We start from the raw sequence: 15087 nt of genomic DNA on the forward strand, positions 1-15087 counted from the left end.
AATAACTCTTTGATAACAACAATAAAATCCATTAGCACAGTATGCCAGGGTCTTGCTGGAATATGAAACGATTTAAAAAAAACTATAGGTTTACTTTGCGAATTTTGGATTAGGGCGCAGATTGGACATGCTTGTACATACATTTTACCAGCAGACGATAATCCCCACCACCAAAAACATCTTGTTACAACAAAGTCTTACAAATTCCAGGATGACCAGTCACCCTAATATCAAGAAGCCAAATCAAAGCCTGTGCTGTGATTATAAACATAGAGGCTTTTCTTAAGATAACAAGCCATCTTTTTCATGCCTAATTTCTTATTCCTTTAACCGGATCTCTTTATCTACATACTGATTTTTTTGCACAAAAAATAGTTAAAAATGAATCTATATTAATCAAAGCTGTGGAATATTTAGGCAGTTCCTTGTGGGGTGAAATTATTAGTGAATCTTTTGTCACATGATTTTCATTCTACAACTGATCTTGTGATAAAGCATCAGCCTTCCTTCCCATTCTTTTGGCCTGGCCTATAATTAATCACAAAATCATAATCAGAGGAAAACAAAGTAAGTCCATCTGAGTTGTCTAGTAGTGAGTGCTCGCACTGACTCAAAAAACTGAAAATTCCTGGTCTACTTCTACCTATATAGTGTATTTTGTACAGACAAATAATTCCCCCTTTCCTCAAAAGATATCTTAATAGCTAAAGTTTTTTGTCTGTAATGGTATAATTTTTAACTCTCCTTGTGAAACACTCTTAGGAACAGTAAATTACTGGGTGAATCTGGCCAGTCTTTAGATTACTCTGTGACAAAACACCTCCCACTGCACAATTATAAGCATCCTTCTCAACAATGAAAGAACACTCCCCACTGAGATGTTTCAAACGTGGGGCCCTAGAAGATTTTATAACATCTTAGCATTTTGGACCTGGTCTAAAAAAACAGATATTAATGGCAGAGGAGAATGATTTTTTTCACCATAATTCTTTTAAGAGCTTGTAATCTATATATGTTCTCACCTCTACCTATTTCTTGGATACATAAAATAAGGAAAGATTTTGGATTCTGGGAAGTCCAATAAAACCATTATCCAGAATTTCATTTACATATTGTCTACGATATTCTGTTTCTGATTCAAGAAGTGCATAAGGAATTGATGTACCTTATTCTCACAGGCATATCTTCTGTACGGGTGTAACACTTTTGCTTTCTTCTTATGAACATCACTGAATTCCTGATACAATGGGGTAATGAAATAGCACACATAACAACTTTCAATATACCCACTGCAGCAAGGCCCCAGTAGGGACAATTCCCCTTAGCAGTACATGGAGATAAACATCTGTGCTGACAATAACAATGACCTTCAAGAGCTAAGAGAGAGTAGTGTCTGATCCATGTCTCGGGTAGAATGATAACATGGGCAGTCTGTCAGATTGGTATGTACCTTATGCAAAGGATCAAATGGGAGCGTTGCCCACTTTTCACTAGTCCCATCAATGACGACATACGTGGGAATATGAGTGCCAGTGGCAGAAGCAGGAAAATGAGGATGGGAAATTAGAGAAAATAGAGAAAATAGAGACATAGTACTCCACCACTTCTGCCTCGTCACTCATCTGGTCAATTCAATGTTTGGAATGCAGTGAGTTCCTGTAAGGTAAAGAGATATCTTAAGTGTCCTGTCGTACAGAGAACTAAACTTAACTACAACTGTGAATAGATTTACCTGAACTATGTGTAACCAAAGCTTTGTAGTATGATATAAAACTGGTAATTCCTAAAGGCTAAACATACGAACAATAAGTATCTCAAAAGTGACATGTGTACGTATAGGTCTCTCTCCTACAAGTGCTGTCACTGCATACCTTCTTGTGAAGTTGAATTGCCTCTACATGAATTGTGCAAGCTGGAAAAAAACCAATATCACTAATATCCTGTTTTTCCTAAAGCTATCAATGACATATTCTTTTTGAATCTTAAATACCTTGGTTATGAAATTGCAAACACATATATATACATATACATATATGTATACATATATATATATATATAATATATATATATATATATATATATATATATATATATATATATATATACACATACATATATATACATACATATATATATATCACATGTGATCAAGCCTCGGCTGAGGTGAAACGCGTCATGGCGACTGGTGGGCTGTTATTCACAAATAAATAACACTGGAAACGAGAGCACGAAGTCTGTGGCTTTTCTCAACTTTCGTTGTCAGCGTAAGCGGATGCTGAGTTGATTTTCGAACTTTTTGAATATATATATATATACATACACATATATATACATATATATATATATATATATATATATATATATATATATATATATATATATATATATACACATACATACATATATTTGGTGTGAACAAGGCAGGGGACCCTGCCGAAACGCGTTACAGCCCTTATATAAACTACAACCTTACCAGAAAACTGGAGCTGCAGTGTCGGTATCTGGCTGTGTGATTGTGCATGCTGGAGCTGGTAGTGTGTATACATATATATATATATATATATGGCCGACTGAGCACAATCTATTAAACGATTATGTGCACTTAATGGTGGTTCGTGCTCCTGTTCTTTTGTGGAATTGCAAACGCCGGCTGGCAGAGGAGTTGCTGCAATATATATATATATACTAGCAGCCCGCCCCAGCGTTGCCCGGGGCAGAAGGGGGCTGGGGGCAGCATTTCAGGCTTGCGTGCACTCCCGCCCGGCCCCCGCCCGCCACGACATTCCCACTCCTCCCCGCGCTTCACTCAGCCGCATACGTTCCGCCTCCTCCTCCCAATGCTCCCGCGCTTCACCTACCTCAGCCCGACTTCACCGCTACTCGTTCCGCCTCCTCACATCAGCCCGACTTCACCGCTCCTCGTTCCCGACTTCACCGCTCCTCGTTCCGCCTCCTCCCATCAGCCCGACTTTACCGCTCCTCGTTCCGCCTCCTCCCATCGCTTCTCTGAGCCGCACACGTTACGCTTCTCCCCGTGCTTCATGTATCTCAGCCTGACTTCACCGCTGCTGTCTTCCGCTCCTCCCCGCGCTAGATGATGTCAGCACGCACGTCCACGCACACGGCCGGCGCTACTTCTTAGGGACTACTTTTTTTATTGTTTATTTTTTAAATAACGTTTATTTTTATTTTTTTATAGCCTATGTCCATCTACAGGACCCCCCCTTTCCAACGCTGTATTGGGTGTTGTGATTGGTGGTGTACTTTTCGAGTTTACCTGGCTCAAAGGACACAGTTCTCTCTTTATAATAGTAGTATAGATTGTTTATTTTTTAAATAACGTTTTTTTTTTTTTTATAGCTATGTCCATCTACAGGACCCCCCCTTTCCAACGCTGTATTGGGTGTTGTGATTGGTGGTGTACTTTTCGAGTTTACCTGGCCAAAGGAAGGGACACAGTTCTCTCTTTATAATAGTAGTATATATATATATATATATATATATATATATATATATATATATATATATATATATATATATTTATATTTCATTTTTTTTTCAACACAGGAGAACACCGCCGCCGCTCCTTACTTCCTCCTGGGTGCTCACTCAGCAGTGGTGAGCCGCTTCTTATGTTGCAACAAAGTATTGATGAGTCTTCAACACCATACGGAAATCACACATGGGAGCAATCTCTCAAAGTATGCATACTTTATTAGTGCAGACTCCCCGCTTACTGACAGTAAGCGTGGGGTCTGCACTAATAAAGTATTCATACTTTGAGAAATTGCTCCGTGTGTGCTTTCCGTATGGTGTCGAAGACTCATCAATACTTTGTTGCAATATATATATATATATATATATTACCTACTGGCGGTCGCCAGTAGGTATATATAGTTAGGATTTTTTCTCTATGGGATTTTTGAAAATTCTATGTCTAATAACTTTGGCGTTTGTGGACGGAATTGGCTGAAATTTTCAGGAAAATGGAACATTTTGTTTCTGAGCAGCCCCTGAAAATGTGGGGGGCCGAGAAAAAAGGGGGGTCCCAAAACGTGTTTTTAACATTGAGTTTTCCATAGGGCGGTTGGCCTCACTTTTAGCCCGAACGGCTGAATGGATTTGCACGAAACTTGGCAAAATTGTAGGGACTGGTAGCCCGATGTGCCTTTGCTAGGTCTCAATATATGTGCTCCAGTGGATTTTGAGAAATTAACGTTCAAAAAAAGATATATATCTGTAACAGCGGACCAGGCAGCGCTCCAGTTCGCGTACTTTTCGCGTTACGGAGCTTTGTGAAGCGAAGCTGATTGGTTCTCCGGCGTCTGTAAACATTCCAAACAGTCCGTAGCGGCCGCCATCTTGTCTCTCGGTAGGATCGAGAGACAAGAGGAGGCCAAAGCGAAGGGGCAAATGACCATAAGGGGGCATAGTAGATCCTCCCTGACCCTCTAGGTTTGATGTGGAGGTTTTAAAAGGGCCCCGCGGGGCAAAAAAAAATTAAAATTATAATAATCGAACGGCTGAATGGATTTGCACGAAACTTGGCAAAATTGTAGGGACTGGTAGCCCGATGTGCCTTTGCTAGGTCTCAATATATGTGCTCCAGTGGATTTTGAGAAATTAACGTTCAAAAAAAGATATATATCTGTAACAGCGCTCCGCTTCGCGTACTTTTCGCGTAACGGAGCTTTGCGAAGCTGATTGGTTCTCCGGCGTCTGTAAACATTGCAAACAGTCCGTAGCGGCCGCCATCTTGTCTCTCGGTAGGATCGAGAGACAAGAGGAGGCCAAAGCGAAGGGGCAAATGACCATAAGGGGGCATAGTAGATCCTCCCTGACCTCTTAGGTTTGATGTACCATTTTGCCAAGTTTGGTGTAATTCCGTTTAGCCATTCAGGCTGTAGACGTATCTAAATGTCCTATGGAAAATTGCATGGGGAAAACACATTTGAAAGTGTTGAAATTTAGAACCAATTAAAATGTTACTTTGGTTTTGTATTTGTGTGTGATGAAAGTTAATTGGTTATGTATATATCTAAAATGAGAGGAAACCACAGCCATTTTGTGATACTACTGTCTGAGGTACATTTGTGAGGAATTTTTGGTGCTCAATTTCTGGTGTTTGGTTTACACAGTACTAACACTTCTCCTACTTTTAAAAAGGTGAGTTGTTAATTTGTAAGGGGAACTATGTTGTACACTTTAAGATAATTTGAAAAATGTTTTCTGTTATTTATTTACAGTCCTTCTGTTATACTAAATACTTGATAAAGTTAGTTTTATATTATGTATTACTAAAAACGATAAATGAAAGTGATTATTTTTTTCTGCAATTTACAGCAAGCAATTTCAAAATAAAATGGCTCACAATGAAGAGACCGTGGCAATTTCTTTTGAATTATCCACTACATTTATTGAAATTGACAGCACCAATAATGAAGTATTCTCACAAGGAGGAGATGACTTGAATGATTTTTTGGATCAATCTCTTGATGGCGAATTTATCGAATGTTTGGAGACCATAGAGTTACAAGAATCATCATTGCAGACTTTTCATGAGGAGATTCCAGATGAGATGATTGAAGAGGAAATTCCTGATGAGGACATGTTACTAGTTCTTTCAAATTTTGAAAATTCAGAAGAATAAATTTATATTTAGAAATACAAAAATTGTTTGAGACATTATTCATTTTTATTTTTAATTTATGAGGTTGTAGCGAAGTGATTGTAGTATAAAATGAGACTTATAGTATAGAGTGGAACATTTTTATGTTACATGGTAAGTTTACTCATATTTACTTTCCTTCTTCCACTATATTATCTCCAATGTGTATTTGACATCTCTTCTTCATCTCCGGCCTCCTTTCTCTCACTGTCTGTCTCTGATGCATCTTATCGCTGCCATTTTGTGTAATTACAGAAGAGAGTAAAATAAAATAGTTCGGAACGTGAAAAGGGGGCAAAGTAGAGTACCCCTCACCCCCTAGGGCTTCTCAGGCGGTCCCAAAAGGATCAGTTTCTGCTTTCCTGAGAGATTATGGTATGAGTTCCATATACCACAATAACTTGCATCCTATTACCAACTTTTGGAGATATTCGCGCTAAGCGCGAATATCTCCAAAAACTAACACCTGCCCTGAGCAGTTCTTAGCCATGTTATCCAATGGGAGGTGGATAACATGGCTAAGAGCATTAGCTCGGTAATGCATGAATATCGCTGACTTTTTAGCGATATTCATGCATTGCGGCCGTTTTTTATCGCATTTGCGATAAACCTTGATAATAGCAAGGTTTATCTTCGATAATTTCTGACGATGCTTAGCGGTAAAAAAATTCGTTGCTAAGCATCGTTAGCGATAAATATCGCTTACATTTGGCAATATGCACCAACGTCTGTTAACGTTCGATTCGAAGGAAATGAGGAAGTGTTGAAAAACATTGTCTGCGCCATCTTGCCTTTTTTGAAATGCCACACTTTTGTTGTGCACGGCAGCCATTTTAGATGCCTTGACCAGACCCACTCTCTGCACGCTGTCGATTCGTAGCATGGCTCCCCACCCTCGCAAGCATCTTCCCCAGGCACTGCTCACCCCCGCTCTCTGTCTTATGCATGGGCAATAAACCTTCCCCCATCTGCGCTGCTCTTCCCTGAGAATCACACTCTGTGCCCGCCCGACACCTCCCTTTCGCCCTATTCACTACCGCACCCTCTGACACTCCTCTTCTTCTGTGTCCGATTGTCCAGGCCGGTCCTAGGCTATCAGCTAGCCCTGCAGATGTAGTTTATGGCCCCAGCTGTAAAGAATCACCCCTCTTCAAAGGAGTTATAGTAGATCAAGGCCCACACCCGATGAGATCCGTCACACCACACGTGTTCATACTATCTGAAAACCATCCTGTATTGTGATTGGGGAGGGGACCGAGCCTGAAGCGGAAGATTCCAGGGATGACTCTTTGTACATCAAAGAGTTTACAATTATGTGTCACATTAAAAATATATAGCACTCCAACAAAGTAGTAGGAATATAAAACTTTAATAACTTATAAATATATACAACAAAACAAAAACAGTAAAAACATTTAAACAATGAAGAGACCGTGGCAATTTCTTTTGAATTATCCACTACATTTAATGAAATTGACAGCACCAATAATGAAATATTCTCACAAGGAGGAGATGACTTGAATGATTTTTTTGATCAATCTCTTGATGGCGAATTTATCGAATGTTTGGAGACCATAGAGTTACAAGAATCATCATTGCAGACTTTTCATGAGGAGATTCCTGATGAGATGATTGAAGAGGAAATTCCTGATGAGGACATGTTACTAGTTCTTTCAAATTATGAAAATTCAGAAGATGTTGCCTGGGGGTGGGTCGTCAGTAGCAGTCTGTTGTGCGAATAGTTCCAAGGCAGCAGAACGCGCTGAAATCTAGATGGCACGAAGGTGATGTCTAGTAAGTTGCCGCCCAGCAAATAACGGCATGGGGCGGCCCGGGGGGGGGGAGGCAGTCCAAAGTTCCGTTAAAAGGGCAAAGGAAAGGATCGGTGGTTTGAACCATCAGTCAAAAAGGGGAGGGGGTGCAACAATTTTTCCTACCGGGTCACACTGTGCTTTCACCGGAACTGAGGTCTGCAGGATTCTAGTCATTCAAACTGAGGTTGGCGCCAGGATGGGAGCGCCGACGTCCCGCGGCTACAGTTTCGTCACTCCACGGGCGATCATGGCAGTCATTCCCCATCGGGGGTGTCTGCGGGGGTCGGGGACTCCCGCGGCTCCTCTAGAATCTTCAAGGTCGTGGAGGACTACGGTGGTGGAGTCAACCAGTGACCGGGCCATTTCTTTATGCTGGGCCCGCTCTTGCCAGGTCGACCGCCATTTTGAGAGTTCGGTAGCTACTGGCGATCGCTGGGTCAAATGAGCGGACGGGCTCCACCCTGCCGGGCGAGACGTTGCAGCATCACCACAGTGGAAGAACCCTTTTCCGGGCGCCTGGAGCGCTGAGGGTGCAGGTGGGAAGCCTCCACCTGGGGAGGCGGGAGAGGCCTGTTCGCACCGTCTCTCCCTCCCAGTGCACCCCACGGCGTCTCGCTTGAGATTTGTTATGGCCAGACCAGGCGATGAGGACGAGAGGGGGGGGGGTCGGAGGCATGTGCAAGACATCCCCCCCCCATGGTTGTTGCAGCAATTATTCAAGAAAGAAGAAATGTCCCGTCCGTCTTTGGGCCGGACCTCCGGTGGATGGCGGCCGGACGCCCTTTGCTCTGGCCCCATGAACGGGTTCCTTGGCTCATCGGCTGCAGCCGGATCCCGTCGGCCCCAGCCCCCGGCCGTTGGTGGCCGGACCGGGAGAGAGTGTGGAGGGACAACCTGCAACTCTCAAGGGCCACCGCGGCCGGACTGGGAGAGAGAGGGGAGGGTCGAGGACACGGACATTCCCCCCCCCTAAAACTCTCCAGTGTTGTCAATCCCCCTGGCCGGGTCCCGCTGGCCTCGGCCTCTCCTCCGGCTACACCCTACGTGATGATCTCCTGGCCGAGGCGTGGCAGCAGGACCCGCCTTATATGTGTTGCTTCCGGCTGGGCGTAGCCGAAAACCTGTTGCCCTTTGGAAGTTTCTAGAATGGGGCGGATGTCTGCTGACTTCTATCTTTCCCAGTTTGCCGTTATTTGGCCGTGGCAGGCGGTGGGACAGACACGTTTTGGGGCAGTGAGGGGCGATGTTTTCAGGTTTCTTATTACGGGCTTACTTCTAACGTTTCTTGTTTCTAGGACAATAATAGGTTTTATCATTACGTATTGTTATCGTTTCTTTGTTTGTTATTTAATAAAAAGTTCATCAGTGGCCTACTGATTTTCGTTTTCCTATTCTTTTCTTTCCAGGTTGTTTCATGCTAAAGTTTCTGTTAACAGGATACAGTGATCACTTCGTTATTATTGCATATGTCCTTTTCACTAGGGGTGCTCTCTTGTCGGGCCAGATGACCTATCTCTAGTAAATGGTCCGGGTGAAACAGGTGCATCAATCAGTGGGGAGTAGATAGGCATGACAGATTACAACGGGGGAGAAAGGTCCGCATTACGTACCCTTTCACTACTTGCAAAGATTTTCCTACGTTTATTTGCAAACAGGGAATACCTCCAAAAAGAACTAATTCCCAAACAGTCAATGTTCGGACAATCAATCAATCAATGAGGAATGAAATAGGTACGACGTGTTAAAGGCTTGCGTTACCTACCCTTCACTATCGGCAAAGGGAGAGAGAATATTCCTATTCTTCCTCGTTTGCAGGCAGAGAAGATCCTTAAGAGAACCAACTTCGAACAATTCAATGCTCGATTCAAACAATCAACAAGGGGTACTGTGAACACAAATGAACGCCGCTTATGTACATACACATTGCTATTTTCAACAGGTTGTTCCTAATGTTTCTATTTTAGCGAGGTCAAAAAGAGATCCCATTAGTGGCCTACTGATTTTGCTCGATTTCTTTTGTTTTTTACACGATTTTTCGCTATCTGCAAAGACTAAACAGAGTATTGCGACTCTGTGCTTGTTTGTAAATAGAGAATGAACCAAAGAGAACAATCAATCAAATGGAGAGAGAAGCAGGCACGACGGATTACAACGGGGGCAAAGGCCTGCGTTAACTACCCTTCACTATCTGCAAAGAGAGAGTACTCCTAATAGAAATGAGGGGTGGGGGGCAGCATTCAAAGCAGATCAGTGTGCATAAACACGAAAATGTTTTTACTTACCACGTACTTGACATTCGACAGCTTATGATATTTGCTATTAAAAAACCATTGAAATTCACTGAAAAAACCATAGGTTATAGACCATATATAGTTAGGAATTAGCATTTACAAAACCTTGAAAATTCACTGAAAAAACCATAGGTTATAGACCATATATAGTTAGGAATTAGCATTTACAAAACCTTGAAAATTCACTGAAAAAACCATAGGTTATAGACCATATATCGTTAGGAATTAGCATTTAAAAAACCTTATTTTACTCACACAAAACCATTGAAATTCCATATATAGTTAGTTGCACTAACTATATATCGCGCACCCGCAATCCACTGCTGATGATGTCACATATTACATCATTCATGACATGGTCAGTGACATCACTGATGACATCACTGATGACATCTCAAATGACATCACTGAGTAAGAAAAATCCACAAGTTTGCGAGGGATTTGAATGACTACACAACCGGGCAAATATATACATTCTCCCGCAAGTTTGACAAGGCGCGACAATCCAAACTAACTAAGCAAACGACAAGGTTTGACGGTGCAGCCACTACAAACCGAGTGGATGAACAGAGTGAGAACTCTGATGCAGACTCAATTTCTTTAGCCAGTACATCGAGCACTTCACTAGTGGATTGCACTGGGGTGGAAGGAGGCAACCCAGGTAGAATCCTCAATCTTGCAGAAGAGATTGATTTTTTAGTGGAGGACCGGCTACAAACACTGCGACCCAGGACGCGGAGGAATCAAAACGCAGGAGGCGCAACGCCAAACGTCACGCAAGGCGAAAAAGACGAAAAGCAACAGCAGCAGCCACAAAAGAAAAAGAGGCAATGGTACAACAAAAAGAAATATTGAAGGATTGTACCATTACTAATCTCACAAATATAACCTTATCAGCGGCAGAAGAACAACTTTTAAGCTTAGGACTAAACTTTTGTCCTGAAAGTTCATTCAACTATACAAACACCAGAGCGGATGTTTTTAAGTTCATTCGTAAATTGAAGTTGAAGAAATTCTTTTCCTCGAAACCAGCAAGTAAAGACAAAGGCAAAACCACCAAACAACCATCAATATCTGGAAACAGTATTCCTCCACCAGCGGCACGAGATGCGAGATTGCTTCTGACACTGTGTAAACTGGAGAATCCTACTAACAATGACGATGTGGTTCCATCCACACAACGTGAGCTTTATAACGTGGACATCTGTCAAAAGGGATCTGGAATCAGCCCATTTAAGCCGGTAAGCACGTTTTTGCCTGTAATGCCAAAAGATGCGGTAGACATTTACCATGATTGTGTCATTGAAGATCTTAAGAAATTAAACCGCAGAGTGCAGGCTCAAACGTATACGAACAATGCTAAGGTAAATCAATATAACATGTTAATGAAAAAATTGAGTCAGAATCATGAAGTGATCATCAATAAATCAGACAAAGGTGGTAATATTGTGCTCTGGAACAAAGAAGAATACATTGTAGAAGCCATGAGACAATTAAATGACACCTCTTGTTATGATAGATCGAATGGAATGGCATATAAGCGAGCCAAAGATGAGGTGAAAAAGAAGCTAATGTCATTTAAAAGGAATAATTTGATCTCACAAACTGAATATGATTTTCTAAATGTTGAACACCCAGTGATACCCATATTATATCTGATTCCTAAAATACACAAACGGAAAGTTCCAACACCTGGCCGTCCAATCATTGCGGCCATTAACAGTGTAGGAGAGAACATTTCCAGTTACATTGATTTCTTCTTGCAAGACATTGTGAAAAGCTTACCAAGCTATATTAAGGATACGGGGGACTTTTTGAGAAAATTGTCCTCCATTGTGTGGCAAGAGAACTGGTGCATTGTAACTTTGGATATAGAGTCGTTATATACGTCCATAGATCACTCCAAAGGTTTAGAGGCAATCAAACATTATCTTGGTCTACGATCATGTGAATACTACGCACACAACAAAATGCTGTGTGACTTAATACACTGGTGCCTGCATAATAATTATTTCATGTTTGCAAAGGGCATATGGAGACAGGTACGGGGTGTGGCGATGGGGTCGTGCTTCTCTCCCAGCTACGCGTGTTTAAACGTGGGCTGGTGGGAGGAGCGCGGCCTCACTGCCACACCAGGATTTCAGCATGTGCGATACTGGAAACGGTTTATAGATGATGTGTTTTGTGTGTGGGAGGGGGATGAGGCAAGTGCGCAAGTTTTTGTTGATGCTCTCAACAAGAATCAGGAAAATCTTTTCTTCACCTCCAACATTAGTAAGGTACAGGCAGACTTTTTAGATGTTCATCTAATGATTGAAAACAATTCTGTAACTACCTCCCTTTTCCGTAAACCGACAGCTGGTAACAGCATATTACATGCCAGCAGTAACCATCCGCAACATGTGATCAATAATGTCCCATATGGAGAATTGGTGCGGGTCAAACGTATAAGCAGTACCCCTGACATATTCGAACGAGAAGCCAGAAACACCATAGATAGGCTAAGAGTCAGGGGTTACAGTGATAAGGTTTTGAATAGTGCCCTACAAAGAAGTCGTGACAAATCCAGGGAATCTTTACTTAGACCTGAGACATCGAAACCCACTTCAGAAAATAGCACTCCGCGCCTGATTCTAACCTATAGCAAGCAGGAAAAACAAATTAGGTCCATTGTTAGGAAACATTGGCCAATTTTGATGACTGATGGTTTTTATAGTGAAGTATTACAAAATTCACCTACGATAACCTATAAAAAATCTCAAAGTATGCATAACAGCCTAGTGAAAAGTAGCCCAGAATCAGGTGGTGGCAGCACCTGGCTCAAGTACAAAGGCTTTTTCAAATGCTCCACATGCAGGGCGTGCAAGTTTGGTGTGAACACCACTCATTATAGCACACCATTCTGTCCTACTAGGAAGGCCATTCGTGGTAACTTTAACTGTCATAGTGAGTTTGCTATATATGTCCTGACGTGCACCTGTGGGCTGCGGTATGTGGGCAGCACGAAGCTGCAGGTGCATGTCAGGATTTTGCAACACTTGCGTGCTATAGTGAATAATGACAGCGCGTACCCAGTGGCGCGCCACTTCAAGTCAACGCATAACAATGATTTGTCTCAGTTGACTTACTTTGTTATTGATGTGGTGGCCCCTCTCAGTCGGGGAGGTGACAGAGAGGGATTCCTAAGAAGAAAAGAGACAGAGTACATAGTGGAGCTGGACTGTAAATATCCAAATGGGCTCAATACAACTGAAGATTTGCATCATCTTCTATAATTAAGCACATTATGTATGTTGTGTTGCGTAGCATATGAGTAACAATCTTCACAAATCAGATCCTGATTAGGATTCTTGTTTTCTTTATTTTCTAAGGGTCTTCAAGGATTACGAATTACAATGCGTAACATGAGAAAGAATGTAGCACTGAGTTGTATCTATTGGGAAACAATCGTGTGAACCACATCTTCCACGACGTTGAACTGATTACAAGCTGAAATTCCTGTGAAAAAACTCTCTCCTAACGAGAAATTGTATAAATTATGAGAAATGCACGTTTTACGAAATTTACTAAACACAAAGGTCTTTTTTGTACTTTGTTTTTTTTTTAATCATTTCACAATTATTCATTTATGTATTGCCACTTAGGGTTATAGTAAGGACTAGAGGGGAAATGTGAATATATTGAATATGGTGTTCTCAGATACCTACCTTTTGGACCGGCCACAAACTCCAGTTCAGTAGTTTTTCTATGTAGTGATATCGAATTGTATATATTTGTAGATAGTGTATATGGTTATATAGGAATTTAATATATGTTGGTATCTGTATATGTACAGTGTATATATATGTATATACATATATTTATATTTATTTTTATACGTAGTAGATAATGTTTGTGAATCTGGGGTAGTGTTTTCGGATTAAATTGTAAAGGAGGTGTAATGTTAAGCCTTGTATGATGGATTTTACAAGGAGCAATTTTTGAGAACAGTGTAATATATTGCATTCATGCAGTTATATATTTTTTCATTCCCTTTCCCCTGTCATTAAGTTTGTGGATGGTGGGTGCGGTGAAGTATTTTATTTATGTTCATGCACCATGTGACTCACTTTGGAGGTGGAGCACTGCAAAGAAAAAAATGTATTTAAATGTGTGCTGACCAGGTGTATGGTGTGTGATCAAGAGCACGTGTTGCTCGAAACGCGTTACCTGAGAGGAGATTAAAACCTACCTTACTGCAGCCTGGGGTCCGTGTCTTCTATTGCAGGAGTGTTTTGCAGTGTTTGGAGACTTGGTTTATAGATATATATATATATATACATACATACATACATACATACATACATACATATATAGATATATATATATATAATAGTAAGCCTGGGTCTTTCCTATTGTCCGGTCAAAAACTTCAATTACCCCAAAACAAGACTAGATATATACAAGGCAGACAGGAAGCTGAAACTGAAAAAATATTTCATTCTAAATCCCAAGAAAGATGATGGAAATAGTGAACCTAATCGTGTAATTACATTGGAGGATCAGGCACCCACTTTAACACAATGTGATATGAAATGAATCAGTGAAATACATGACCTGTGGGAAGAGGGTGCAAACAATGTAAATCAGGAAGGTGCAAATCCAATTGGGGCCGGCCAAGTAAACACACAAGAAGAGTCAAGTCAAGTCAAGTCTGAATTTATATAGCGCACTACATACCCAGAGGGTCAAAAGGCGCTTGAGGAAGGGGGGGAGGTTTACTTATCGAATATCCAGGTTTTAAGCTGTTTTCTGAAGGCTAGGTGGTTTTGAGTAAGGCGGAGGTGGATGGAAAGGGAGTTCCAGGTTTTGGCCGCTAAGTAGGAGAAGGATCTTCCCCCCATGGTGGCTTTGTGGATGCGCGGAACAGCGGCGAGGGCATTGGTAGGACGAACGCAGCTGGGGGGTGGGGGTGTAAAAGGAAAGGCGCGTGTTGAGACAATCAGGTCCAAGTTCGTATAGGGCTTTGTGTGCGTGGGTGAGGAGGCGGAACGTTATTCTCTTGTTGACGGGGAGCAAGTGAAGGTCTTTCAGGTGAACGGAAATGTGGTCTGTGCGGGGGATGTCTAGTATGAGTCTGGCTGAAGCATTTTGGATGCGTTGGAGTTTTTTCTGCAGTTTTGCGGCGGTACCGGCGTAAAGGGTGTTTCCGTAGTCCAGACGGCTTGTAACCAGTGCGTGGGTGACCGTTTTTCTTGTTTCGGTGGGGATCCAGCGAAATTTTTTTTGAGCATGCGTAGGATGTTGAAGCATGATGATGAGACGGCGTTGACTT

Source organism: Lissotriton helveticus, chromosome 3_1 (assembly GCF_964261635.1).
Source record: "Lissotriton helveticus chromosome 3_1, aLisHel1.1, whole genome shotgun sequence".
Lineage (NCBI taxonomy): Eukaryota > Metazoa > Chordata > Amphibia > Caudata > Salamandridae > Lissotriton > Lissotriton helveticus.